The sequence below is a fragment of the Falco cherrug genome, chromosome 9 (genome assembly GCF_023634085.1).
Source record: "Falco cherrug isolate bFalChe1 chromosome 9, bFalChe1.pri, whole genome shotgun sequence".
Taxonomy (NCBI): Eukaryota; Metazoa; Chordata; class Aves; order Falconiformes; family Falconidae; genus Falco; species Falco cherrug.
Window position 1 is genome coordinate 46,631,085 of NC_073705.1, and position 5,436 is coordinate 46,636,520.

Consider the following 5,436-nt stretch of genomic DNA (forward strand, 5'->3'; position numbering starts at 1 on the left):
ATATCAGAAATATACTGGCTGAAAGCTGCATACCAACAGCTTTGAATAACCGAGCAACACACAATCAAACCCTTAACTTCTAGAAAGTTGTATTTAACTGGAATAACAAAGCTCAGAAACATCACAATGATTAATATAATAATTTAATAACGATGACTCTGACTAGTTAACACACAAATCTGTTGGGCTGAAGTCTGTACCATAACTTAACGTGGATTTGACTGAAATAAGAACTACTGCAGCACACCATTCCCTATTCATCAGCAGATGAAATAACAATTCAAGAAACAGAAGAATTACTTTCATTTCAAAATTATTTTATTACAAAAATATACTTAGCTTTCTATTTTCTATGAAACTTTTTTCACCCCAGGCCTAACAGACAATAATTCACCTTACAACAAGCATCTAAGCTGGCAGCTTCAGAGCACCAAATATCGTGAACAAAAATAGTCAGCTCTTCCCAAATCCTAATACTTACAACAAGAATGAAACTGGAAGGACATCACCGCTGCAATCTCTCCCTGAACTGAGCCGAGAGTAAGCAGAATTTATGACTCCTGGACTGTGTACTTGGTATCCTTCATCTGTGGTAAATCAAAAGTTTGCTGGTGTCAACAAAATATGAAGTCCTCCTTTAAATATGTATTTTTGAGGAGGAATTTTTTTTTTCTTAAACTGCCACAAAACCACACCCAAATATCCATTATTATCATTAAAAGGCCCTTCATGAAGGCACAACTTCCCAGAATATCAGTATTATATAAAGTAAAATAAATTATGCCCAAGATAAAACAGGAGAAGTGTGGATCACTATAGTGAAGCCATGGGTAGCCATTCCTGGAAGACACATCCCTATAGCCTCCATGTTCACTACTGAACTGCTCCCATTTTACCACAGACCTGCCCTGGCCGTGACAGACTTTTCTTTTGCAGATAACCATCCATTTATCTTAAAGTATTACAGCAGTTGAAAGACAGCTAGTAATGAATTAATTGCTTATATTGCAATGCAAATAGAAACACTTCCCTCAAGATTTAGCACTGATCATTCAGGTTTTTCAGGAATATATATATTTCCCCCAGCAATAAAACTGTATTGATATTTAGAAGCTATTTACATTGTTCACTCCATGCACCACCAGAAGATCTGACTGGAGACTGTTACCACAGTATTAAATACTAATCCTGCTTCATATTTGTGTCATATCCATGATGAGCTCTATGCTTTATTAGCAAGTTGAGGTAAGAAATAAAATAAATATGGAGGCAATTAAATCCGACCTCTGTTTAATATGAGCTTCTTTGAATTTTCTATGTAACCTCTGTTAGAAACAAAAGAGTGAACTAGATGAATGTTCAAATTAACCCCATATAGGGGTTTCTGTCTGTATACACAGAATCTAGTTTAGAAAAGCTTTAAGTCACTTCTGTTTCCTCTTAAGTCTCTCACAGACAGCTTGGGAGATTATGTACAGTACCTGTGTCTTTACTCAGTTTCCTTAGCTGTGTTATAATTTCAAGGCTAATTTCCTAGGGAGGAAAACCTGCTTAAAAATTCCACTGACTATATACTGCCCTTGGCTAGAAAGGAAAACATACTGTCAACAGTCATGTTCGGAACATCGAAATTCTGAAGCTTATTATTACTCTCTAAGAATTTAACATTTAAAAAGAGAACGTGAAGTTTCACATTGCATGTTATAATTTACTCAGTGAGCATCAAGGTCGCTCCTAAGCATCTGCCTGTGAAATGTTACATACAGAAATGTAAAGCGAGTTTTGTGTTGTAAAATACAATGAAGCATTTTAAAATCCAAATCCCTTCCCTCTTTCCAAGGGAACAAATTATTTTTTCCTGGAAACCAACATGCTGCTAGATTCAGACCCAGTCTGCCAAATCTGAGTCTGGATGGATGTTTCACAGTGAAGACATAATACCTTGGAAAGAGAAAATACACGTAACAAACCTGACAAGAACAGCAGTGCACGCAGGGCTCAGCCATGGGAACAAGCACTGTGCCAAAATTAATCACATCCAGAAAAGTACAACTCCTTCGTGTTCCTCTTTAGTGCTTGCCAACGGTGCTGACAACTTTTAACATGAGGTGGTATATTAAGAGCTTTTTTGAAAACCTGCAAAGAGATTAAAGAATGGTGATAAGTCTCCTCATACTCAGTCAAAGCAATAAATAACAATGATTTTTCTGAAACACATTGAAAAACCTGTATCAGCCCACCAAGGTACTTGAAACACAGTTGTGACAATTCACAGGAAAATCCAAATTCAAAGTTCCAGTGAAATGTATCTTTCCCAGTATATTCAACCACCTGCAGTGTTCCAGCAAAATGGCAGGCAGAGCTCTGCATCAACACTTCTGCAAACCCAGCTGAATTGAAATCCTTAATAAAAGCATTTTAAAACCCAAATTTCTAGGTTTTCACTATGCATAGCTTTTTAACTTTTTTTTTTTTTTTTTTTTTTTTTTGGTGTGATATACTGGGTTGTGTTTGCTTCTCTTGGCAAATCAACTGCCTTTTTTTTTTTTTACTGGCTCAGAGTAGCTTCTGCAAACTTTACGGCATCTGTTGCCTCAACTAAGTTTTTGCTATATATGTATAAACATCTTCAAATCTAAAAGGAGATTTAACTTAGGAGTTATTGAATTGTCGCTGCAAGATCATTTCTCTAGTATCTCCCATGCAATGAGGGATCACTGCCTTCCAATCCTGTTTCAAGGAGGGCATTGAGTGTTGTAAGTTTTTATGATCTGTTACATTCTGCTTAGGAGTCTGCTAATGTACGACTTGCATTTCTGAATTGTTTCCTTGAAACTTGGCATCTTCTTAACAAGACCATCCTTGGCAGGAATGAGGCTTCTATGGTAATCAAATAGTAGAGAGATTTCTAATTACCTTTGGGGAGTTAACCTTCGTGATTGTGCCATGGCTCCACTGAGTCAGTGTTTCAGGAAATCACTCGCAGGTGATGTCTCCAAACAGGCTCACTCTGCAAGGCAGGAGTGACTTAGGAATAATAAGAAGAAATATACAAAGTGATGAAAAAGAAGACAGAAAACAACATGCAATAGTTTAAACGTTTGAAGGAAGGAAAATAAGAGAGAACAGAAGAAGGTAAAGTGGGTAGGCAAAACCAGGTAGAAGATGGCAGAATGGGAAGAAAGCTCAGGGACAAGCGTAGGAATGAATATTCCTCTTACTTCTCCATAAGCAGAGAAGGAGGATGTCAAGTATCTAAATCTAGATACATACACAGAGAAATGTCAGTCAGTTGGCCGTACATGATCTTGTTCTCTGATCTTCAGGGGTCACTTGAGAAGTCAGTCTTGGGCTCTTCCAGAAAGGCTGAAAACTGAAGGGGACATGAGTTTCCATGGACAATTGCTCCCTGAAGTGTGTAGAATTTACCATACACACACCCCCCACCCCCCCCACCCCCCAAAAAAAAAAGAACCCCAAACAGAAAACAACGACAACAAAAACCCTCAAAAACTAGATCTGACTTTCTAGATGGGCCTTTCTGGATCTCCACACACACACTTTGTGCAAATCACCACTTGGCAGCCCGTTTTGGCTCGAGCAGTTGGCAGGTTTTGGCAGTTCAGTCTCATTTTTAAGCCTTCAGTAAGTAACTTTGCTAACTTCCCTGGATGTGATTAAATTAACCTTTTCTCCTCTTCTAAAGCACCAGCTGGGGGGGCACACAGAGCTTCAGACAGTATTATATTTATCAAGGCTCTTGCTGCAAATAGTACTTTTACAGTCTCAAATGTCATCTTAAAATCTAAACACCTGCAAGTCTCTGATACGGTGACATCAATTACGTTTGGTTCGCACAACAATAAACTGTCAAGTCTGTTGGATTTGTGCTGTTTTCCTCTTATCTGTCACTTCTTGGAGTCTGCGACAGCTTTATGGGAATGCATTATTCCTTGGGAAAGTTGAGATCTGCACAGTCTTTTCAGTGAAAGACATTATTCACCAGTTTTATGAACAGTGAAAAAGGGCCGTAAATGGATTCAGAAGCATGAAAACGAGCACTTTTCTTCCTGGTTTCAATGTAAATAACATATTATACAAGACTTGCAGAGCTGACTTCAGATCCCCACGTTGTTCTGTTGTCGGAATTCACTTGTTTTGTACGTGGGAAATGAGAGCTGTATAATCGTGCGTGTCTGACTGACAAAACCGTGAGGGAAGAGCCTTTTTATCGTTTGTGCCCAGGTTGATGGCAGGATCTTCCAACAAATGGTGTCTAAAGCCATGGTTTCTGATAAGCTCCTGACCACCGCAGAGTGCATATGACCTTTTTAAATTTCAGAGTTGCTTCTGATGTTTAGATTAGACAACTATTCCAGTCAAAATATTTGCCTTCCCAATTTCTTTTCACAATAATTTTCTAAGGAATTTCAATGACGGTGCAAATTTCCAAGTTTGACAGAGAAGAGAGGTGTCAGACAGTAGAAACCTTTCTGCTAGCTAGTGAGGCATGGAAGTTGTAACAGTTGTCGTTCCTGAACCAAGACTTAAGCTGAGGGTTACTTTCCTCTAAAGCTTTACCTTCCTGACACTGTAAAAAAAAAAAAAAAAAAGAAGCACAAAGACTACATGAAAGTCTCCTGAGATTGTCCGGTATTCAGCAATTTACAATGCAAGAAGGCCTGAGAGTAGGATTAGGGTACAAATCTGGATCTCAGAAAGGCACTCCAAACAGTCCACAACTCCTCCTGCAGGGAGTCAGCCAAGTTTTCTATTCTCTTACTATTTTTAATTATACAACCGATGCAAGAACTGACTCCCAAATAGGACAAAAATGTTAGTCCTAACAGAACAAGATCTTTTCTAAAGCGACTTCTACCCTTTTAGATAGGAAGGGATTTCAGAGGTCTTCTGAGATGAAAGCTACTTTTTCAATGAGTTCATTGAGGATGTTTATTCAATATCATGTCTAGAATTACTTGAAGATTTAGCTTCATCCTAGCAATCAAATGCATCCCAAAAATAACTTCCTCGATAGGTAGTTTTGAATCTTCCAAAATAACAGCTATAATGCGGCATAATTGCAAGGGATAGTTGGGTAGTACTGAGTATATAATTACATGGTATTTCATGGCTGATTCATCCTGGGGACAGAAATGAAAGGAAGCAATAAAATTTAGTCAATCATAAGCTTATAATATTCTGGCCAATAAATTTAAACGGCCAACACACTTTACATATATGTGGCACAAGCAGCTCCTGGTAAATTATGCAGCACCTGGCAAATACTGTTAATTCCCCTGCACCTAAGTTAATTGCAGACTCCAACAAGCAATCAGATATGATTAAATTACATTTTCAGAAACTATCACACAGTTCAGGCTGGAGGAAGACAGCTCAAAATAGACCTTTGAAAGGTAGCACTAATTAGGCAAA

The 5,436-nt window shown here is 38.2% G+C and overlaps 1 long non-coding RNA gene across 2 annotated transcripts in view; it reads right to left on the reverse strand.

Annotated features, from left to right (window-relative positions):
- Positions 1–269: 269 nt before the first annotated feature.
- Positions 270–5,436, reverse strand: part of LOC114018188 (uncharacterized) — a 105,171-nt gene continuing 100,004 nt past the window's right edge. The window contains exons 1-4 of one of the 2 annotated variants that reach the window (XR_003563623.2): positions 3,303–3,373; positions 2,917–3,010; positions 1,971–2,136; positions 270–587 (exon numbers count right to left, since the gene is read on the reverse strand). This is a non-coding gene — a long non-coding RNA (uncharacterized LOC114018188). Of the gene's footprint in view, positions 588–1,970; positions 2,137–2,916; positions 3,011–3,302; positions 3,374–5,436 lie in introns of those variants that run through there. The other variant, XR_008734031.1, reaches the window with a different exon arrangement.